The sequence below is a fragment of the Pteropus alecto genome, unplaced genomic scaffold (assembly GCF_000325575.1).
Source record: "Pteropus alecto unplaced genomic scaffold, ASM32557v1 scaffold88, whole genome shotgun sequence".
Lineage (NCBI taxonomy): Eukaryota > Metazoa > Chordata > Mammalia > Chiroptera > Pteropodidae > Pteropus > Pteropus alecto.
The window spans coordinates 6,771,071-6,796,279 of NW_006494611.1; the positions used below are offsets into that span (position 1 = coordinate 6,771,071).

The 25,209-nt window shown below is 37.0% G+C and overlaps 1 protein-coding gene and 1 pseudogene across 1 annotated transcript in view; one reads left to right on the forward strand and one right to left on the reverse strand.

Annotated features, from left to right (window-relative positions):
• Positions 1 to 25,209, forward strand: part of TPRG1 (tumor protein p63 regulated 1) — a 126,302-nt gene that overhangs the window by 88,573 nt on the left and 12,520 nt on the right. The gene's annotated exons all lie outside the window — the stretch shown is intronic.
• Positions 16,092 to 16,191, reverse strand: LOC112474241 (annotated as a pseudogene).

Below are 25,209 nucleotides of genomic sequence, written 5' to 3' on the forward strand. Positions count from 1 at the left end.
CAATTCCTTGGGAAAATTTTGACATCTGAGAGGAAACAGATGATTTCTTGGTAAAATATAAAATGCAAAAATGAATCTAAGAAGTAGAAAACTCGATAAGACTTATTATAATGGGAAATATTAGAAAAATGAGTAAAGGTCTACCAAAAGGGTATCAAAATCTATATCATTACTTTCTCATTTGTAAACAACTACGATACTTCTAGCATTCTCTCAAATGTTAGAAAGAAAAGTACGAGTGTCATGAGTGAGAGGAGTCTCAAACACTGTTCATTTAATACATTTATTAATAATAAGAACTGAAGGAATGATAGCTCTTTCTGGATCCTTCTAACCCCTTTCTTCTTCAATATTTCTACTCCCCTAAGCTGTAGTATAGAGACGAGCTTCTAAATCTTTCCCACATGTACCTCCACATGACTAAAGGAAAGCCATGCAAAGGGAGACTTGGAAGAGTCTTGGCTCTTCCATAAAAGTGAAGCTGATTGTCTCAGTTGAAAGAACACAGGACTTGCAAACCACCTGACCTAAAGCATCAGCCCTACCATTGTTATTTCCATTATCGTAATCGAGTTAACCCCTCTGAGTCTTAGATTCTCTCTGTAATACAGGGATGATACGATCTGCATCACAGAGTTGTAATGAAGACTAATGGATATGGTACATGTAGTAGACAGTATTGAGCGCCTACCCAACAACCACTTACCCCCTCCTTCCGTTCTAGCCAGAACCAGTTTTATTTATGCATCAACATTTCCATTATCATAATCGAGTTAACCCCTCTGAGTCTTAGATTCTCTCTGTAATACAGGGATGATATGGTCTGCATCATAGAGTTGTAATAAAGACTAATGGATATGGTACATGTAGTAGACAGTATTGAGTGCCTACCCAACAACCACTTACCCCCTCCTTCCGTTCTAGCCAGAACCAGTTTTATTTATGCATCAACTCTCTTCTGAGAAGTCATGTGATCTCCAGCCCCCAAGAGATGAGTAATTGGTAAGCTCCTTCCCTTGTGAGTTAATGTTTTGGGCATGAGTATAACCCAATTCAAACATGGTAGCTTGTGTATAGGTGGACTTGGTATGATCCAGATGCTGTTATAAGGTTTTTATGTACATTAATTCAGTTAGCATCTTATGAGGTAAATACTATTATTAAATTCATTTAACAAGTGAGGAAACTGATGAACAGAGAGGTTAAGTAACTGGTCCAAGGAAAGATAGCTAATAAGTGATAGAGCAGGATTCAAACCCAAAAGTCTGGCCCCAAAGTATGTTCTCCTAACCACTACATAATGTTGCTTCTTATGTGAGTGAAAGTATGCCAGGGAACTTCAGAGAAAAGTCTCCTTCATTGATTTTTAAAAAATGAGAAGAAAAAATCTCTGCATTATCGGGTCTGCACGTAAAACCTGGTACAGATTTAGCCATCTTGCTATTATGAGAGGAACTAAGATGAAATGTGAAGGACGGCAAAACAGAAAGATGAAAAGAATCTAGTTTTTAAAAATGACACTTACCTCCTGAGCCAAACAACTCTGGAGCTGAATTATTGTGGATTTACAATACTTATATGCATGTATGTATGTGTGTGTTATTAGGACACTTGGTTATCTTAATTATGAAACATATATACTTTTACAAATATAAAATCAAAATGTAATTGTCATTTTTTTCATCTTCCTGAATTTCTAAATACAAACTAAATGTTCATTGTTGAAACTGAGTTTCATGAGGATTGAGCACTATTCGAGTAGATACATTTTGTCCTCAATGACTTTAAATTTCTAGCTTGACTCTTTTTTATGCTCAGGCACCTACTTTTTTTTCTCTTAGCCATGGGTCCAAACCAGCACCCAGGAGAGACTTTGAAAGGCACCCACAGAAGATTATAGATAGTTGCAAACAGGCTGAAAAAGTTCTCTAACCCAGGGCAATAACAGCAGGCATCATAGCCCTTTCCAAAATAAATGAAGCACAAACAGTGGAATTTTCGTCATCAGCCAGTGGGTGAAGTGGTGTTATTTTGGGCAGTGGGTCATCCAGGTACTACTGAAGTCATAACCTGTAGGCGTTCGTCTGTTCTCTCAGCATCTCAGACCAACTCTGCTTGCTGCTTCCACACACTCTTCTGACACCTTTATCTGCCTAGACACACAGTTCAAAAGGCAGAAAGAGAAGGGAGAGGGCATTAAACATGTGGTTTTATGCCTTATTTTGTTTTTGTCTCATTTCTTTTTCAATTCCCTCTCTCTCATTAGTTCTCTGTCCTTCTCTTTCTTATTCATCCTCCTTCCCTGCCTGCCTGCCTGCCTGTCTGTCTCTGTCTGTGTCTCGGTCTCTGTTGTCCTCTCTCACTTTTTCCTCTTCTTCTTTGCCTTTCTTTTGTAGATGCTTTAATGAAATCATATTTTCTGAATTTTCTACAAAATTGCCTTGGGGCACTTCAAGAAATGCCTTTACCATCTCCTTGTTTTGATGACTTTGAATAGGCATACACAGCCGACCCTTTTTCTTTTTGAGTAAAACCACAATCCACGCGGCAAATCACTGCTTTTCATTTTGTTGGCTGGAGGGAGAAAGAATCAGATAGGTGAGATGAGAATGTGAAGGGGGGATGGGAAGATAATGACAGATTTGATGATAATTAATATTTTCTGTCTCTGAACAGTGAAAGTCTCTTCCAAGTCCCGCAGCCAAGCTCAAGTTAAACTCTTGGTGTGTGGGTTTAAGTGCTCTGCAACCTGGCATGCTGGGGCTGGTTTAGAGGGAGTGATGCTTTATATGTGGAATTTTGTGGTTCTCTTTTATTATTATTACTGAGTAAACCATGCATATCTAAAAAGGAAACTTGAAGTCAACCTGCTCTCAAGGTGAATTCATGTATTGAGTTTGAGTTTGCTCATAATTTAAATTACCGGAAAGTTTACATATTAATTATTAAAGGCTTTGGAGTACTTCAACCATTCATTTTCATTTTTATATCAAACCTAAATTATTTGTGCCTCATGTTTGTGCCTATTTTTTAATGTAATGGTACATCTTAGAACTAATGGACTGGTAATAATTTTTCAGATCCATTAAATAGGTATTCAGCTTCTTTTAGAGTTTAGCACTGAGAATGCCTCCTAGGTGACTCCTGGGTTTTATTCTGTTTTATTTTTCCTTCAAAAAACTCTACTAGTCATTTATTTTATAGCAATAATAGAAATTAACAAAATAAGATTTTCTTTTAATATGATTTGTTGGAAATGTTAATGTTACAAAATTAGAATACTTTATTTTTTAATAAATATGCCTTAATAGAAAATAACAATGCAGTTAGAGTTTACTGACTACGAAATTAATATCATCAACAATTTCCTTAAACATAATACTGGATGATGTCATAGAAGCCAAGAGAAAAGGTATTTTCATGATGGGGAATGGTTAGCAGTGACCAGTCGGTTACTCATTCCATAAGCATTTGTTAAACCTGAGCATAGCAGGAATCATCACACCCATTATTTCACTTAATCCTCATGATAACCCTGGTAGGTAGAAATTATTTCCTCCTTTTAAAAAAAGAAAAAGTAAGGAATGGGGAGATGAAGTTATTTGTATAGATCACAGAGTTAGTTAATAGCAGAGCCAAGATCCAAACCTAAATCTTGAGTTAAATGAATCAAAGGTCTGGAAAGAGGATAAATTTACTTTGCTATTTTCATATTTTGTAACAGACAAGATAACTGGAGACTTCCTCCTTCTTCCTATGACCAGAATTGTATTAAAAGCAAGGGTAGATCAAGGATACTTAACAAAAAATGGATGCACGGATATTACAAGGACAGGATTTCGATATAATCTCACTGATGCTCCCTAGCTCTAGATCAATGTTTCTCCATTAACTTCAGGAAGAAAACTTTCTGTTTGTACCCTCCCCCTTCTTTTCTTTCTCTTTTAAATTCCTCACTTTTCCTTAAGAATGAACTCGGTTATTTTTCTAAGATACTGGCCCTTACATTGTTGGGAGAAGGGTTTTGCAAGCAGTTTGGAAAGTGTTGGTGAACTGTGACTTTCTCTCCAGGACCTGCCAGACCTAAGGAAGGTGGGCCCATGGTGAGGCAGGTTCACTTAATGATAACATGACAGGCTTTCTGTGTCAGAGAGGAAAAGACCCTTTGAGGACATAAGGCCCAATGTGTTCCATGGAATCACACTCATCAGAAAGCCGTTCAGTGCTCCAAGTAAATGAAGGAATATCAGACTACGTACGGTCAAATGGGTTTCTTACCAGTGCCTTTCCAGAATGCTTTAGACAACTCCTCGTCTAAGTTTATGTCCTAACTATTCCAAAACTCCATTGTAAGCACTTTGCTGGTTGGGCTGGATGTTAACTTTCTTCTTTACACTTCTAACACAAGGCTATCTTCATAGTCAGTACTCAATGAATCTACAAATAAGTGAAAATACATCTCAGAGCTCTCTGCGTCAGAAGGTCAGGTTTGACTAATTTATTGGTAAAATTTAATTTGTTTGCATATTTTTCTAGAATTCAAATTAAAGCAATGTGTATTATTTACCACTGAACACAAGATTCTCTAGAAAGAATGCAATTATGCTTTCCTGAAGTTATTAAAATGCTTGTTCTAAGTAGTAACCTGCAAATATCATGATGGTAGGCTGGAGATGAGCACGAATGAGAAGACAATGGAATCCAATAGATAGGACGAGGAAAGAAACAAGAAATACCATAGAGCCCCAGCAGTTCAAAGGGCATTGTGATTTTTCTAGGAAAATGTTTCTAATATCTGAGCACTTTACTCTGGTTGCTGACAATTTTAGAGAGGAAAGATTCAGAGCTGCAGGTACTGCTTGACTGTTTTAAGTGCTATGGGCATCACGATATCTGTCAGCACAAATGTTATTTTGGTTGAGAATGCTGAATTTATGTTGTCCAGAAAAGTTACTGGGCTTTAGTAATGACTATTTAAAATATCAGCATTTTCAGTGAAGAGTCAACTCTTGAAGCATAAGCATAACTCAAATATGTTTATCTTTGTATATCCTCCCACCCAATTTAAAATATGATTTTTAAAGAAAAAACATCTTTTTCAGGTGGGAATGTGGGAAAAGTTTTAAAGAACTGGCATGCACAGTGATAAAATCTGACTTTGTTTTCCAACTCTAGAATCATGGAAATTAGCATTTTGATTTTTACTGAAAGTTTATATCAAAAAAAGTGACAGGTGAAAGAGAGAGATCTCTGTGTTTACTTGTGTCTGACATTTCTGCTTAATAAAATTAAGTTTCAAAATTTTTAGATTTGGACCAATAATGTAGCTACTTCACTTTTTAAATGAGTAATATGTTCTATGTAAGGAGCATATGCTATTTTTTGTATTTTTTTTATAAACTGAGATTGCAAAGTCTATATATTCTGGTTATTTCTTTCTGGAATCTGCACTGAGACTGCAATAGGAAGTCAGAGCAAACCTCCAAAGGTCGACATATATTTCAAGAGGAAAGGAATGACTAGTATACCATACTGGACTGGTATAAGAAGTTATATACTATTGGGGTGATTTACTTATTTTTAGAAGGAGCAAACTCAGTCGATGCCATGATCATAAATTCCTAGTAACTGAGACACAGAATCAGGTGTTTAAAGGACACTTGAGTTCTTTATCTCTTCTTTTATCTGCCAACCTTGAACTCTTCTCCATTGTCCCCTCCGTCTTTCTTTAGTCTTTCTACCTCAGTTAGGTTGGAGGTCCTCTTAGGCTTAACTTGGGTAGAGGAAGTCATTTTGAGCCAACCTGTACTTTCAAATGTCCTAAATAGATTTCATTACCATGCAGGAACAAATTCACCTTCACAAGGGCAGCATGCTGTGGAAAGGAAAGAATTACTCAGCTGTCACTGCTCTATCCTCAAGCCATGGGTTTGTGTGCATAATATCTTAAGTTTGGAAAATAAGCAGCTTAAGATGGTTTTGCAAAAGATTCTAGATTGTTATGAGGTGGCTGAGTTTATGGGTAGTTATGTCTGTGTGTGAGCATTTTTTCTCAAATCCAAGCATTATGAAAAATTCTGTCATTTGTCACTCACTAACGTGCAAGGTAAGTCTAAAACTGAAAATCTAGACTGAAAATAGCTAATTGGACCTTTAGCAAATCTGGGGGCCCAGTAATGGGAAACACTCCACACCTGCATTTCTTCCCTTTGGCTGTCTCCACCTGTATGCCCCCCAGGCATCTCAAACTCAGCCCGTCATCCCCTCACCACCCCCCGCTCTCTGCCACCCCATCTCATGCTTCCTCAACAAACCTGCTTCTCTTCTGTAGGCCTTTATTTATGAGTTTGGCCTCTTTATCCTCTTAATTATCCAGGCTCGAAAATTCCATCATCTTTGACTCCTCATTTCTCCCAATCTAATCAGGTTGTCAAATTCTGTCAAGTCTATCTTTGCTACATTTCTCACACCTAACCCTTTCCATTTATACTGTTGCAATCTTACTTTGGATTTTTTATTATCTTTCATTTCAATGATTATGGTGGTTTCCTGACTGTGCTTCACCGTAGTATTAAGTCTGGACTATCCAGACCTTCTGTGCTCATTTAAGTTCAGGTTCAGCCACCATGTAGTCTTTGGAATGTCTCTTCTATGCTCTTTCCATTGGTGTCTTCACCAATAAAATGGAGATGATGATAGTTTGTACAGCAGATCCTAGAATATTGTCATTGTGTCCAAAGTCATTTTCTTATAATGTTAATGAGATTCCTTAGGAACTTAACTTTTCTTTGTATCAATTAGCCCATGGTAAAATTGGTTTTGTTATATGTTGTCTCACCTAAAGTCTTTATAGCAAGTAGCCTTGGCCCTGTGACACTGGAAATATTCCACTGAAAAAGTGTGAGAAGCAATATTGTACAACTTCATAGCATGACTTAAAAGACCTTTGCAATATGGTCCCAAGCCGATTTTTCTAGTCTGCCCATTACCAAATTGTTTTATGTAATTCAAAACCCCATTGATCAGACATATCAATATTTCTTATACATATTTCATCTCTTCTCTGCCAATGAACGGACTCACATGGTTTTTTCTTCTCGAACTGTCTTAAACCACTCAACTACTACTCCTCAACACACACGTGTTGCCTGTACTTTCCTTTAGTCAAGATTCATCTATTTCTTGAAGTTCAAGTCATGATGATGAATCAATAGAGTATGATGAAATAAAGAGACATGTGAAAGAACTTGAAAATTTATTTCATTGGCACCTTAATGTAGAAAGCTTTGTCTTAAGCTCTATTAGAGATAAATGGAACAAATAGATATAGTTAGTCACCAGTGAAGTCAGCAATTCAGAGGGAGCAATTATTAGAGAACTATTGGTTCTCTTTGGAAGCAAAAAAATTTTGTAAAGGGAAAATCTCTGAGTAGTTCCAGGTCAGAGAGGCTTGGCTTTGTTAGATTACAGAATGTTGTAAGCAGAGAAGTTTCAGATGAGGCCATTTTGGAGAACATTTATAGATGTCTTTTGAGTTATACAGGCTGAAATTAAGTCAGGTAAACCCCCTTTCAAAATTGGAGATGCAGGTACCAACCTTGGGGTATCTGAGGATTTAACCGAATGGAAAAGTTTTATGATTGTGTGACTAAAAGCCGAGACAATTGCTGTTTAGTTAAAATCAAACAAACAAATAATAATAACTCTAGGTAGATCCAGTTCTAATCCAAGATATGACTTCTACAAATTTCGTGAACTTAGGGAAATTGACTTTCTGGGTCTTAGTCCCATCATCCAACAAAATAGAAATAATAATGGGAATTTACAACACAAATGAGATGATCGGTTTATATGTAAAAATGCTTTGTAAATTTTAATGGATTTTCTTGATCTGTGAAATGGATATATCTCTGCATAGAGTTATTCTGAGGATAAAATTAGAAAGTTATGTAAATTGTTTACAAAGTGTTTGAAAATATGATGCCAAAGGGAATAAATATTAGCCACCATTATCATCATCATTATTATTACTATTCATGTTCTACATCCATAATAGGCATGATATTATTATTATGGTAGCATTTGCATTATGGTTATGCCACTAATTTATTTTTTAGATTTGCAAAGTGGTTCTATCATGATTCCTTTAACCCTTTGGCAAAATCTTTATCTTAGAAGTCAAGTCCTTAATTATTAGAGATTTTGACAATTATCTTTTGTTGGCACAGTGCTTTGTTTATTTCAAAGAGTGTTCATAAATATGTATCTCATTAAATCCTGGAAACAACTTTGATAATTACAGAAGGTAAGAATGATAAACATCAAAACTGGGAGGTGGATTCCTTGAAACCAGGGGCACTCTATTTGGCCATGGTCACGAAACAAGCTGTGGTGAGTCCAGTGTACCCTGATGGCTGCTACCGCAGAGACTTCCCAGACCTCTGGCTAAGCCTCTATTAATCCACGGCTACCATTTCAGGTGAACTTCTGGAGGGAAGGTATTAAAAGAACACAGATGTCTTTAATTTTCCAGACACCAAGCAATGCGGAAGCATGTAGTAAGACTTGATGACTACTTCTCAAATTCACTTATTAAAAAAATGTGCAAATATCTTTCCTGTTTTCTCTTGATGACTCTGAATATAACAAGAAGACATAATTTGTTCGAAAGCTTTCTTCAGCGTCAGTGTTGAAGCTCCAAAAAGGGAGTTAAAACTTCTGCAATTGCAGAATTTTCAAGAATATTAAGAGTGATTATCTCTGGGTGGTGAGATTAGATGTAATTTTCCGTATTTTTTTTTTTTGGCTGTTTTTGTTTCTCTATACTTGTACCAGTTTTCCCCCCATTAATTTTATGTAAAAATAGCAAATATATTTATTAGGTTAACGACAGTACTACACTTTGGAGCTGGTATATGTCTCCTTCACTTGCTACTTGAGTAACCTTGAAAATTTCCTTTACCTCCCTGATTCCCAATTTCTTTATCTATAAAATAGGAATAATAATAATAATAATAATAATAAACAACAGCTCATAGGGTTGTGGAGAGATTAAAAGAAATAACATAATGTAAGGATCCTGGCATATGATAGGCAGTCAGTTACTATATGTCTACCACCACCATTACCTCTTCCCTGCTCTTCAAATTTATAATGGTTTCAGGGATATAAAAAAAATTTAGTCATAATTCTAACTTCTATATGGAATTAAACAGATACATTTGCAAAAACAGCTAACAAAAGCTTTAAGGTGACGAGTTATTTAAAAATCTCAGTTCTTTCCCACATGTATTTTGGTGACAGGTTCTTACAAGATAATGTAATTAAATGCTACATGGTAATGAGCAGAAAAGCCTGGCCAGAGAAGGAAGGTTGAGAAGCACTGTTTGCAAAGATATCCTTAGATGTGAGGAGAGAGATGAGAGCGGCCCTGTCGTGTGGAGTATTCGGATGTCTTCTGGAACAAGCCAGGATCCAGACATTCTAGGTCCCACATCTGCTTGTTTTGGCCCTTGTCCAGATCACTCCATCTAATGGGAACCTGTAGCCTCTGTTTTAGAGCTTGGGCTCAGTTTAGGCAGCTCTCTAATTGGTTTATGTCATTCATTAGGAATTTATTTTCTTTAAAGTTGGCAACTTGAAGCCAGATTGTGAGGAGAGATTCTGTACCACCCATATCTATTTTGTTATTCCCCAGGTTATAAATGAGGTGATATGGGGACTCCACTGGCAGTGTCCTTAGCTTGGCTCTCAATTTCTACAGAGTTGGAGGCCTGGTCTATTTGGAGGGGAAGACCTCGCCTTCCACTTCCATCTTCACAAACTGGGAAGGGGACTAGTGGCAACATGCCTGAGGCAGCTAGCCACTTTCTTCTTTTCTTCTGCACTTAAAACTGAGGGCTTCCTGATTTTGAGGTGTGGCTAATTATAGAGCTCTTTCACTCTTGGAGAGGGTTTGGCAGAGGGAAGGTGGAGAAAGATGTGGCAGGAAGAAAAGCAAAGAAAGGTTAAGGATGAATTTGCTACACCATAGACTCTTCAAATTCAGCAGGCCCAGGAATAAACTCATCTCCCTCCCAGACCTGCATGTATTGCTCTGATTAAAGGAACCACTATCTTCTCACTTGCTGAGATTACAAACCTCAGAACCATAAAATAGTTGAAAGAAGGGTTCACCAAACAATTTTTCAAGGATATTTCCAACTTGCGATCAAGATCCTATTATATTTGACTTCCCCTACTTTATAGTCTTTAAGTTCCTTCCTACCTCTCAAGTTCTACCATTTATTCTTCTTAAATCAAACATGGTCAAGTTCATATCTCTCCTTTTATTAAAAGTTTTCCTCACCCCCCAATTATTTATAGGATAATATCTTATAGAATAAGGATAAAATCTTAGTCTAATTTTCAATATTTTTTATTACTTGTTTCCAATATTTGCTCAACCTCTTGGTTGACTTCTTCTCCCATGTGTACTAGATTTAAGTCACACAGGAACATTCAACAATTTCTGTACAACGCTTTACAATTTCTTATGGAAATACTACAAGCAGTTCTAAGAATAAGAGGTAGCTGGGCACATGATACATCTTCTTGTCAGTTTACCCTTCCTGTCAGATGGTTTTGTCCCTGGGAGACTGACTGTTGATTTTGGAGACTTAAGTTTATGTTTCTAGACAATGATAAAAATAAAGAAGATTTGGGATCTAGTATTCAGATACTGTGTTACCTCTGCAGTGACATATAAGATCCTATAGGTGAGGGGAAAAAAAAGTAAGCCCGTTCTTGGAGTCAATTCTAAATTATTGTGCCAAATTGATGGCACAATAGCACCATATATGATAGTAAAATTTGTGCTTGGGGCCCACTTTGCTTCTTGGGTGTAAGAAAATGAGAAAAGACAGAACTGAAATGATAAGCTAACATTGTTGAAACACTCTGCATCTTACAAAATTTTATGAGAAGTTTGGGAAAAACACACTACCAGCCTCTATCCCCCTTTGGAGAGATGGAGAGTGTGCTTCCATGCAGAACGTGCATGCTCCCTTTTCTAGGCCATCTCCAATTACTAGACTGACTCTCTCTCTCTCTCTCTCTCTCTCTCTCTCTCTCTGTCTGTCTCTCTCTCTCTCTCTCTCTCATCCCTGCCCTGCTCTCTCTCCCCACAAAGGGGGTGGTGGGAAGAGAGGATTTCTTCATCATTCTAAAGCAGAAGGAAGTAGTTAAGACTTAAACTCAAGGACAATACTCAGTGTTTACCCTGCCTAGAATGAGAGGTAGAAGAACTCCAATACTTTTCCACTTTCAGCATTCATGGCATTGTATTATGTTTTACTTGGAATAACCTTTCTCCTCATCTTTGAATGCCCACTTCTTGATACACTTTTGTGTTCCAGTTGCCACTTCTTTCAGGATTCACCGATCTTCAAGTCAGACTTGGAGTCTCTCTCTGTAATGATAGCTTCTTTTTTTCATCGTTTTCTCCTCCCACTTTCTTAGAATGCTTATTCTCCCCTAGCAAAATGTGAGCAACATGAAATACAGAGGAATTTCCTTATCTTCCCCACATGCTGCCTGAGGCAGTGTTTTGAGCATAGTTCCACTGAGCATAAATTTATTGAATGAATAATATTATTGCTAGGATAGAGTTCAATATTTTACATCTTCAAAACTACATTTTTCTCTGTGGCTTTAACTGGGAATTCATATAGTTTAATATTCAGTACTTAGTTAACATAAACTCTGTTGGGCATCACTCATACTGCAAAAGAGGCCTCGGTCTCTTTGACCTTTAAATTATTATGAAGAAACTTTTTTAATATTCTAAGACTCATTTCTTCTCTGCTGTCTAGAAAAATATATGGTGATGGTAGAAGAAGTCTGGAGTTGCACCAAAGCATCTTCAGGGGATTGTATGTATGTGCAAATTTTAATTTTAATGATTAAAAGTTCCTAAGGGTGCAAACTGCTGTACTAGGCATGGTGCAAGATTAAAGACCATGCTCAAACTTTGTCTTTGTGGCTCTTACAGCCTTTTGGATAATCCTTATAATGCAAATAGAATTATTTTGCCAGACACTGAGATGTACTGCTACCTTTTAATTATGTGGTGGAAAGATGATATATTTGGTTTCATTTTTAAATGATGTCTTTTTTTTTTAACTCTTAAGCCATTTTTAAGCTTTGCTAGGATAGATTAATTGATTAATCTCTATCTATCTATCTATCTATCATCTATCTGTCCATCTGTCTATCCATTCATTTATTTATTATATGCTTAGGTTCTACCTCCCTTGATTCATGAACTTTTTTCTAAAATGGAGGTACATTTTATGAGGAGCTGCTAATTCAATGCCTATCTTACCAGGATATAACAAATTCAATTCCTTTTGCTTTTGCCTTGAGCATTTAACCTAAATAAGTCATCAGGAGGGTTTGTTTGTTCTGCCTTATAGTTTCTGATCAAACACTTCTGTATGAAAGATCAGGTGCCAAAGGTGGAATTTAACTATGAGCCATATTTTCCATGTCTATTTTCTACAGAAGTCAGTTTGAAAAATCACCTCCTCACAATGTATTTAAGTAGCAGCAGGTGTGTAAAAAGACTTAGCAATTAGAAACTGTGTTTGCTGGTGAGCCAGCAGTGTGGTAAGTCAGTGTGGCTAAATTAGCAGATATAAAGCCTCTAAAAGAAAGAGGGTGTTGTCATGGTATGTTCCACAGTGACTGGATCACTGTTGGAGTATTGTTTTTCTTTCTTGGATACATAATTTTTAATAAGGACATTGGAAATCTGGAACATATTCAGAAGAGAATAATCTGCTGGCCAGTCAGGGAATTTTTAACTTTGTCAAATCAAGAATGGTTGAAGGAACTAGGTGTTCATTGTTGTTGCTTTTTAAGAGAATATTCAACAATTTCTGTACAATGCTTTAAAATTTCTTATAGGGAAGAGAGAGCGAGAGAGAGAGAAAGAGAGGAGAGATTCTACAATAAAAAAAAATTACCGTAAATATTTGAAGACTCTTTAGACAAACCTAACACTAGTCTATTTTCTCAATGAAAAATAATGAAAAAATAAATGTTCTGAGAACTGCTGTTTGGTAATTCCACTATATAATTGAAAATTTGTTTTAATTGAATCCTTTGGATTTTTTCTTTAATCATCCCGGAACAATGCTTTTCTCTTAGATTCCCATCTTGGAGCAGGTACAAACCATTGTGCCTTCTACTGAGCCATCAAAACCCCTGCCCTAAGCCCACACTGTACACAACTCTCCGCTGATCCTTATTAAGCTGTGCTGGTTCCCACTGGGTGAGGAACCCTCAAGGCCAAGGGATATGTCTACCCACAGCCTATTCCTGGTCCCCAGTCTACTTGTTTTTAAGACCAGTGGCAGGATCACCTGAGAGCTTGCTAGAGATACTGAGTCTAGAACCAACTGAATCAGAATTTGTGTTTTAACAAAGGTCCCCAGGTAATTCAAGTACACATTAAAGTCTGTCATGCATTGCTCTAGACCATACTCTGAGTACCCGAGACCCTAGAATTCTCTGTCCGAATGGCCCTATTTCTGTTTTCAGTACCTGTCCTTCCCAGAGCATGCTGCCATTTCAGGACCTGTCCTTCCCAGAGCATGCTGCCAGGGGTTTTGATTGCTCAGTGGAAGGCACAATGGTTTGTACCTGCTCCAAGATGGGAATCTAAGAGAAAAGCATTGTTTCGGGATGATTAAAGAAAAAATCCAAAGGATTCAATTACATGCTGCCAATGAAAATATACTTAGGCCCAATGAGTAACCAAGAGGTTACCATCTGGAAAGTGGACCTTTGGATAGAATTTGGAGATGTGGTCTACTTGTTCTTGCTCAGGTATGCAAAGCTGCCACACTGAGGCACTGAACACCGGGACTAAAAAATAAGAGGGAGGATCCCAAGTCTCATCTGTATCATTGCTCTGGGCCTGGGTGGAAATATAAATAAAGCTCTGTGGTAGAAGTAAATCTTAAGTAAAAACAAAATCATAAAACCCCAAGCTCATATGTATGCAAAATAATACTATTGCAACATGAAGATAAAAAACACCAAGTAAACTCTAGCTCACTTAACCCAAAATAAATATACACAGTGGAATGTAGGTAAATCAGCTGTATTTCAGAAATTTTGTAACTTTGTCCTTAACTTAGTATTTTACACCATGTTCCTAATTGTGTCTCCATTCCATGCCCCTCTCCCAATTTATAATTTGGCAATTTTAGGTTGATGCAAAAGAAACTTGCCGGAGTACAATAGAATTCAGAAATTTCTTTTCTTTTGATTTACTTTTCAGAGTTCTGCTAAAGGAGTACTTTAAACCTACGATGAGAGGTGCCAGACATTTTATATATAGCCCTACAATACTTTCACTAAGTAGGCATTCTTATCTCCATTTTACAAATAAGGAAACAGACTGAGCATTAAAGAGACTTCTCCAAGATCACAGAGTAAATGAAGGCACTGAGATTTGAACCCAGGTCTACATCCTCTAAACTCTGTGACTTCTTTTATTTGAAATACCTCACAAATAATGGGTTTTTGTTCATTGAATTTCACCTATAATCACTTTGGACAGAGATGGAAGGGATCACTGAACATGCAATTCTTGCTGAACAGTTTGAATGGCTCATGTAGATGATGACTAAGAGGGAAAATAATGTAAATTGGGAACTACATCTATGTGCAGAAACTAGAGATGGACATTTTTGCTTTGTCCACATAAGGTATTGTATGAAATAACATAAATAAACTTCCTCAGGAAATGTTTTCATAAATATGAAAGGAAAAATAAATGTGTATCACATTTTAATCTCTTAAAAATTTTTTCAATTTGAATTTTTCCAAGGTGGAGAAAGGAAAATGGTCTCAGCTTTTTGAGCATGATCCAAGGAGAAGTGTTAAGAGAAAATATCTGGGTTCCTGCTGTGCCCTTTTCCTTCCTGGGCAACCTCGGCTGTTTACCAAAGAGCCGTGGAAAGTTGGGTCAAAAGTTTGTGGTAAATGGTCTCTCTAATTGCCCATGTATGTATTCCAGCCTTTCAACTCTCAGTCTCCCTTGAGAGAAAATGGAAAGAGATGAGATTCAGAAAAAATGTTCTTCTCAGAAGAAGCTATTTTTTTTTTAACTTAGCTATTCTGTGCCTGTTGAAACTTGGTTATTTAAGAAGTTCAAAAGTAACTTCCTTTTAAGAGAAGAGATGAAAATTTACACAAACCTGAGGCCAAGAGGTTTGCCAAATATCCCAATTTATAATAGAGGGAGTTGCTTCAAAATTATTTCCTTTATAGTGTGCCATTTTCCTTGGTAACTTTATAAGAGCTGCCCTCTCCTTTTTACACATGGCAGCCTCTTAACACAGAAGGGCCCTAATACAGTCCTGGCAGACCTGCATCTACAGCACAATGCTTTCAGAGAAGAACCATAAACTAACTGACTACCTGCATGCAAAGGTACAACCACTCTGTCTTGAATGTTTCTCTAAAAATCTCGTTTTCTGTACACCTCAAAATTGATGAAGGATTCTCCCATCCCACTTAAACAAACAGAAAACACTTTAAGAGCTCAATTTTAAACAATGCAATTTAGAAATGTTGTCTAATGAAAGACAAAAGTAGTAACCAGATAAGTCTTTTCTGAGGAATAAGTATTTTTGCTATGATTTGATTTGTATTTTTCACAAGAAAGACCCTGGGAAAACCAACCATGTCTTACAAGATAGATATTGTGGGGCAATGAATCTGATTTAGATGTGGAGCCTGTTCTTGAGAGCTCACAGTTCATTGGATGGTATAAGACAAGTATGCAGAATTATTTTACATTGTTGACATTATCACAAATGTCAGACAGGCTCAGCAAGCTAAATTGTTTGGAGCCCTGAGGAGTTATGATTTTGAATATTGGAAATGAATGCTCTAAGTGTACTATGAAAGATCTGGAATGTGAGACTGAGAAAGTTTCTGAATTTTTTAAAAAATTTGTTTATTTAAATTTGTTTCAAGTATACAGTACATTGGTTAGACATCTATATAGTTCATAAAATGATCCTACCAATTACAAAAATATGGAACAAATTTGCGTGTCATCCTTGCGCAGGGACCATGCTAATCTTCTCTGTATCATTACAATTTTAGTATATGTGCTGCCAAAGCGAGCATGAGAATTTCTCAATTTGATAAGCAACTGGAAGCCCCTTCAGGTTTTTGAGCTGGTTGGATCAGCACTGTGGAGAAATGCAGAGGATAGGTTAGTTCAGGTAAAGGGAGACTACAGATAAAAATGTGAGCTCTAGAATAACTGTTTTTAAATAGGCTTACTGGGGAATAAATGATTGGTTGGTATAAATGCTTTCATTCTTCCTTGTCTAGTACATCCATAGGGTACCATGGGATTAGGAGGGGTTGTGGAACCAGAGAGACTGAAATTCTAATTTCAGCTTCACCACTTGGTATTTGATGATTTTGGACCTTGGTTTCCTCATCTATAAAATAGAAATTATAAACTTACTTTGTGAGTTTATGACAGAGACAAGTGATAACAAATGCAGAGGTCATAGCACACTACTTGGTACAAATTAGTCCTTGCTCTGATTACTGTGAATTACATCATCTTAAATATGCAGTTTATCAGTTCTATGTAAAAATAATACATCCTTATAAAAGAAAGTAAGAATTTTTAAAGCAAGAAAAATATTACCATTGTATTAATATTCTAGTGTATTTCTTTCAATTTTTAAAAATATAATTCCCACACTGGTCTAATGCCAGGGTAATGGATGGAAAAGGAAGTAGTGGGTTTTCTGTTGTTTTTCTTGAGATTTGACTCTTCCCTGTTGCCAGACTTACTTTGCTATTTGTAAGACTAAGAACCAGAGCTGGACTAGATAGACTCTCGATCCTGCCTTCTGCTTCCATCACTGCAGACACAGTCCTGCTCCTAACTCCCACTCTGAGCACTGCTAGGTACAGACAAACTTTGCTACCACTAAATGCCCTGTTTATTTACCACTCTTGAGATCTTCTTAGCATTCATATCTGTGAATAGAGCTCGGGGTTCTGGACTAGGAGAATGAGATCAGAATCCTACCACTGGATGGAAATATCTGGGTGTAAACTCTGGCTTTCACTACCTCTGTGGTTTTGGGCCTTTCACACTGCCTTTTTAATTTTTATGGAAACAGCAGTTTCATGAGGAACAATGGGATAATGGATGAAAAATTGTTTTGTGTGTTGTAAGGCATTGCCGAACTAGCAAATATAGAGTGCTTACATTTTAAAATTTTTACTTAACCCTTATAATATCTTTTTAAGACAGTGTCACTAGTTTTATTTGACAGAAAAGAAAATCGAAGTACAGTAAGAGTAGGAAGCCTGCTAATTCAGTAAAGTAGTAACTACAATTTGAAATTGTTGAAGATAAAGTGTATATTTCATTTAAAGTTTCTCCTTCCCCTTTCTTCTCCTGCCATCATCACCACCACCACACGACTTTTGATTTTATCCTATTTTTTGCTTGCCTCTAGGCTTCCTGATGACACCAGTAGGAAGCTCACACATGGTCGAGACACGGCCCCATTTTTTCCTGGAGACCAAGAAAGACATAAGGCTTAGCCATATGCCCCACTCACCTCTACACATCATTATTCTTCTTTCTGTAGTTTTGAGTGTAGCAGTCAGACACAAATTTGCTTGGCTAATTAAACAGTTTCCATTGATTTTCCAGTGGCATCTTACTAGCTTCTATGTTAGGAATAGGCTTCTCCAGATCTTTCATCTCCTGTACTACTCCAATCCTCACAGAGTTCTGTGACTTTCTTCTTTCCCTCCACCCTCCCAGCTCACATGTAGCCCACCTGGAACTAAATAAGATCCTTATAAAAACGTAAATCACAGCACATACACTGAATTTTCTATGTCTTCCTCCATTCTCTACCCTCAACTGGGTCTTTGCTTTCATAATTTCCTCTGTCTTCAATGCAAGGTACTTGGTACAAGGTTGAAGATTAGTAAACATGTATTGAATGAATGAAGTCTCCTTTGATACCTTCAACAGTAAAAGATTATTCCCACCTCTGAGTCTTCATTACAATTTTATCCAGAGAAATTTCTGTGGACCTCACTGGAGGAATGCTAGCAGAGATTTGCTGATAATGTTGCTACTCACAGCAAATGTTACATGTTGTGGGAGTTAGACCCTAAAAGGTTTGAAGGGGAGATCAGAATATGGGCTTCTTGTACAGAATATGACGATAACAGTCTACTCAAGTATAACTCTATGAATTATAAAATTTGTGTCATGCCCATCAGTGGAAACAAGATTATTATTTTTAATCCTGGAATCATGTTTGTTTCATTTTGACAGATGTAGAGCTCTAAATGGACCTACTAAATATGAACATCTAGATGCCCAAGACTAAAAGAACCATATATCCCTTTTTTTTAATCTAAAAATTGCTCATCATCAACCTCATTAGCTCTCCATTTAGATGACATTTGTGAAACCAAAAATTTTGCTATAAAATGGATACATTTTCCTTATAGGAAGGGGAATGAGAAAGAAGTTTGTTGTTGTTTAATTATTCTCCTGTGATTCCCAGAGTAATGGATTCCTAGTTTCTCTATCAATGGAAATTTAGAAGAAAAACAAAATAGAAGAAGAGCTGCTGGAATATTGTCATAGAATTTGATAACAGCAAGAATAGAATAACGATAGGGGAAGAGACAGCTGACATAATAACTAATAAATTTAGCAGTCACAAATCTTTTAGAGCTTCGGTAAAAAGGCTTTCTTTTCGTATACAGCAGTTGGCTTTGATGAATGAAAGCATTGGAGTAAAGTAAAGGGGAGTGTTGAGTATTAATCTAAATAACTTTCTTAACTTCAGTCTCTGTATCAGTAAAATTAAGAAGTCAAGAACATAGGATATGAATGATTACCAATAAATTCCTTCCAGGTCTTAAAATCTGGAGTTTGTGATGATTTTTATTAAGTTATAAAAGAATTAGTTAGTTTTAAATATAATCTGTTTCAGAAAATAAGTTTTAAAATGACTTACATTCAAACAATCTATTCCTACCAGTTCTGGAAAATAGAATATTGTTGTATATTATTTAAGTAAAACCCAATGGTAAGTAATCCTTGAGTTCAATGGGTCATAAGCATTAGATTTGCCATAGGTGGAGTGTCCTCTCCAGAATATCTAATCCAGTGTCTCTATATAATTTTATAAGAAGGGTATCTTAGTTCATTTGGATTGCTATAGCAAAATACCAGAGACTGTGTAGCTTATAAACAACAGAAATTTATTTCTCACAGTTCTGGAGGCTGAGAAGTCCAAAGTGAAGTTGCCAGCAGATGGAGTTTCTAGTAAGGACTCGATATCTGGTTCACTGGTTCACATATGACACCTTCTTGCCGTGAAAGGGTGAGGGATCTCTCTGGGATCTTTTTAAAAGGCACTAATTTCATCTATCCTCATAAACTAATCACCCCACAAAGACTTTACTTCCTAATTCTATCACCTTGAGCATTAAAATTTCAACATATACATTTGGGGGGTACACAAACATTTAGACCACGGAAAAAGGAAATGAAATCTTAGAGATATTGTGCCCAGCTCTAAGACACACAGAAAGTTAGTATCAGTGCTAGGATTAGACCCAGGTTTTATTGACTGCCAGTTCAGGGATCTTACTATCAAAACATGTGACATTCTAAGAACGGAATAATAGGGCATTCAATCTCACAGGCATCCTAACTTAGTCTGAATTCATTCATTGTCATTAAACAAGGATTTATTAAGTGATTATTATGTACCTGACACCTTAACAGCCTGTATATATTTTATTCTAAGTATTTGCATACACATGTATGCACACACACACACACACACACACACATGCACACACACACATCCCAACACTGCCAGTCACAAAATCTTAGGTGGGGCTTTGGTTTGGATCTTAGTCTTCTTTACCTTACACTTCTAGGACAAGTGTATCTAAAATTTGTCAAGCAAATACAAATCTGTTTTGTCTTGGGTGATTCCATAGTCTTTTAAATTTTTTTTGTAACCTTTTTTACAATTATTCACCCTCACTTTCTCTAAGTTCTGCTTTTGGCTTAAACCTAGGTCTTTCATTCTGCAGTTTAAGATCATTTCTTCTTCTAGGACAAGAATGATCAAGTCAACAACCCTCTAAGAATTTCTCATATTCATTACATTATCCTATGGCTTTTTATTTAACCAGTATGATACTAATTATTTTGGTCTTTCAGCATAGATATTAATTTATTGGAACAGAAAGGGACCTTAGAGATGATATAGTTTGACTATCTGGATTTACAGATGTACCCTTGGAGCCAAAAGGGAAGTATATGGTTCAAATTACCCAGCAAGCCAGTGGCAGATCTAGCCCGTGAAGGCAGGCCTCCTAATTATCATTCAAGGTTCTCATCAGTGTACCACACTGCCCCTGAGTTCTCTCTTTATAGACACTGCTGATCTGTTTAACTTTATCACTTACCTCTCCCTCAAGTAATATAACCTATAGAATTTCTTAGTTACCCATGTCAGTAAATAGTTAACCTCACTGCGCCCAAGGCCCTGGAAACTTCTGGGAGGGAGCCAGGTGAGCAAAGAGAGCAGATAAAGGCAGCACCTGCTGATGGGTTTGGAACAGCCTGGGGACAGTGAGAGAATGTAAACACATTCTGAAATCTTATTGTCTGACTCTGTGCCAGCGTCTTTTGGGTTCTTGTCATGGAAAATATTTCGTCTGAGGTCATTCAATGAGCAAAGGAGCATTGAATACCCTCCAGGGTGCCAACTCAGTCCTCCCTTTTGTGCAAATTAAATAAGCAAGAGACTAACATTTCATAGGCCTAGAAGGCCCACTTTTTAACAATACAGGCTGAAAGGAGACATTAAGAAAATATATTGTGTTTTTCTGAACTGCTGTCTCCCCCTCCCTGCCCGCCCTCCAGCCCGCCTCCCCTGTGGCCTTCCTCTGTTTGCTCACCCGTTCTTACAAGCACACGCCCTGCATTTAGAGCAAGAGTTAATGTCTGTGCTTCCTCATAAATCTCACTTTGGTGCCTTGAGCTATGTTTTTAATTCTGTGGTGGAGCTTTGAGATTTGAGATGAGTAGAAAGGGGGGGCAACTGACACAGGTAATAATGGAAGCTGCCATTCTCCGTCTGGGGAGCCCCGTATCTTCATTCAGTTCTTCTAACAGATAGTTTAATGCCTCAGCCCAGCACCTGTGAAGACCAGGGTGGAAAGAGAGTGAGGAGTCAAAGGAAAGGAAATTGGCTATATTGAGCTACACAGATGGATGTGTGGTTTCTCTCCAGAGGAAAAAAATGCGTGGAATGAACAAATTAACGCAGTCTGGTGACTGGCTGGCATATTTTCCTAGTTCAGCAAAAATTACTTCAAGTAGGGGAGTCTTTCATGACAGAAATCATGTCTTGTCTTACGAAGCTTGTTATTGAAGAAAGTATTCCCCTGTTCATCTTGGAGCTCCTTTCTGTGTTGTTAAACCATGTTTATTTTTCACAATTGGTCCTTTGGAACTCATATGATAGTTTCTTTTGTGTAAACCTCATCTCTTCAACATGTCTTTGCTTTTTTGTTTTTTTTGTTTTTTTTTTTTTTTGGTGTAAAAGGCAAATCTTCTCTTGGGCTGCTGTGATGGTTTAAAGTAGTAATTGCTTAGGGCTTCCACCCTGCCAACAATTGTATTTGAGTAGAATTCAGAGTCTGAGTCACAGAGTAGAACATATAATTAACATGACTAAAAAACTCTAATCTTTGAAAATTCTCGTCCTCAGTTTATACATCTATAAAGTGAAAGAATTAGAAACGCACCTCTAAGGGGCCTTCCAACTCAGACAGTCTTGGATTCTAAAAACTCCAACTATCAAAAACTCTCTTCTTTCATCAAGTTTTTATTTGTCATTATAGAGCTCTTCCTATACTGCTATACCTTTCTGTGAGGTTTTGATATTTATCGAAGTGAAGGGTAAAAAGTGGGAATGGAGGTCGGATACAGCTGAGTTCCTTGAGGTTAGAAAGTGGTAATAAAATAAGATGTAATTGTAACAGAGTGAAATACTCAGCCTTTTTGACTCCATTTTATTCAAGCCTGCTTTGTTCCCATGGCCTTCAGGTGAATAGCTTCTTGCATACAGACATGTTCATCGTTGGAGGAATTCTGCTTATGGCTTGAGTTTTTCAAAAACAGCCCCTTACCATAAAGTGCCTCTTCCAAGGAGATAAAGAAAGTATGTATTATTTATCAAAAATTTTCAGAAAACTCTTGACAGAAAACTCACATCAATTAGGGTCAACAGAGTAAGCACAATCTTCCTTGGACCCCAGCTGGCATCTAGATGTCTGTAGTCATCAATTGCCTCTTGTCTCTCACATTTCCCTTTTCTCTGAACATAAAAGAAACTGGAACTCTGTACTTTCTTAAGATGGATTTGAGGCACCACTAGGTCTCCCATCTTCTTGGTTGGTGCCTTCTTGATCAATAAATTTTTTCTTACTCCAAACTCTGAAATTTTCAGTTTTGGCCTTTCAAAACATTGGGCAATGGACTGTGGACCAGTAATACATGGATAATGATGTTTCTCTTCCCCCTATTTATTTTATTCCACTAGTAGTTCTTGACTTGGTGATCTGATGAAGACTGGTCAATTATTTTTTATCTTATTTCCTGTAAGCTTCTATTTCTTACCAAATTTTTTTTAAAAAAATTGCTATGAGGGTTAAATAAAATTTAAAAATATAAAGTCTGTAACAGCACACAATAAGCACATTATAGTACATGCGAGGCACTTAGTATTTTCTAATCGAAAAGTGCTTTATAGCATATAAAACATTTTCTCATGCATTATCTTATTTCTCATGAAATTGTTACTTAAATATCAGAAAGGTGATGTGAAATACCCAAAGACAAAGAGCTGGCGAAAGCCAGGGTTTACACTCAGAGTATGATTTCAGGAAGAAAGCTACCAACTCTTTCTTTGCTTAAAACTTTGATGTTAGCATTCTTTTCCTGGGACTGTACTCCAACTTTGATAAGTTGACCATAGCAGCTCAGTGAGAAAGACCCAGTCTTCTTATCCTATGAAATAACTGCCTCACTTCCAGTACTACCTTATTTTCCTACAATCACATAATTGCTATTACCATAATTGGGTATAAATAAAAATATACAGTTCCTTTTGAGTCAGAGATTTTCTTTCTGACCTTTAGCTAGAATTCCTGAGCAGGCTTTTTGCCCACAAAAGATGGCTGGCTCCTTAGGGCAATTCTTTTAATTCTGTGTCTAATTGGAAATAAGGCTGTGTTGTGTAATGGAAGGACCTTAACTTGGAATGTATTTTGTAACAATAGGCCAGAATGGTGAAAACACTCCTCAGTGAAATTTTAGGAGATCATGGCTCTCACCAACTCAGTCCTATCTGTAGTGATGCTTTGGGAATGTACTGGTCCTTTCTGAGTCTCAGTTTTCCCAGCTTCAGAAAGAGGGCTCTGGATTATAGCTTCCAAGAGCCATTCTAACTCTGACCTTCTATAGCTTATATGCCTTAAACTACCATTGCACCATATGGTGGCTGATTAGTGCTTTTACATGTTTTCGAAATATCATGGTAGGTGCTAAAGTTCCTTAGGAGTAATGAGACGATACTTGGTATAGCCTTTGCAGCAAAGGATGCATTCTGCTTGGGAGTGGGTTGGGAGGCAAATGTGATGCCTTTAAATTAAAAAAGCCATAACCCAGAGGCTTCTTATAGATCCGGTATGTATGTTCTTTACTGGATAAATGCTAGTAGCATTACCATCATAGCTGTCTACATCATTAACACAGAGTTACTGAGGTCATGGAATATCCCAAATGGAGGCACTCTAAAGAACATAGGGAAAATGGAGATTCAGAAAAAGAAATGAACTTGCCCATGGTCACACAGCATTAAGTGTCAAAACTAAGACTAACATAGGACTACCCAACATCCCATTCATTGCATTTTTTACTCTAATTATCTTACATGACTTATCTCCTGGTAAGCATGAATAACTGTTTAATAAAGCATTCCTAGTCATCAAATAATTCATATTCTCCACAATTGTCCTGGTGACATTTGACAGAAAAGAAGATGATAAGTTTTCATAGTACTGTAGTACTAAAGGCTCTGCTGAGAAGCATCATCTTAGTTTTACCTTTGGAGACACTTCTTAGTTGTAGATTTATCTTCTCATCTATCATCACCTCTGGAGCTCAGGAGAAAAGGGTGGCTGAATTCGTGTATTTAAAAGTATACCACATCTCTGAGAAAGGTCATTACCATGCCCAAATTGATTGTCTATTTAGAAATAGAGTCCTTCTTGAATGTCATGCTTAAACTTCATTTGGGGTTTCCCCAAGGTGAAATAAGATAACTGTTCTTATTAGATAAGCTATCTTGGCAGATTTTCATCCCCTTTGAATAAGAGCAAATTTGCACTCAGTACATAAATTGATGTATGAAGCAGCAAATATTTCCATTGTGCAAGTTGTTTAATGAATTCAATCCAGAATGCTCCATTAACCAGCATGTATAGAATATTCATTGAGCTTTGAATTTATTATCAGGCCAGGAAAAAAAAAATGAAGGAAAGTACGGTGGCGGGGGGGGGGTGATAAATGTTAGTATAGCAGCTGAGAATGTGAGGGGTTAGAGAGGGAAGTTTAGAGGTATGTACAATATTTTTCTTTTCTCTTTTTTTTCTTTCTGGACAAAGGATTAAGTTCAAAAAAAGTTGAGTGTCAACTTTCAAATTTAATCATCAAAAATCTGAAAACTGGGCAGCAAAATATGCCAAGCTTTTTTCTTACTTTCCTTTTGTAAGAAGTAGCTCAGGGACCAGCCAATTGGGAGAGGGGTGTTATATGCTTATGTGTGAGATGGTGTTTATACACATCCCTGCATGGATAAACATTCAGAAACCACAATAGCATTCCCAAAGGAATCCTTCCTTAATACAGGAAGTGACAGCTTTGTGAAGGGTCCACAATTAATCTACATCTCAGGATTTAATTTCTAGAAGAAATAAGACCTCTATGATGTTCCACGGGGCTGTTTAGAATTACAGGCAACTTAGTTTTAAAGCTTGTCAAATGCA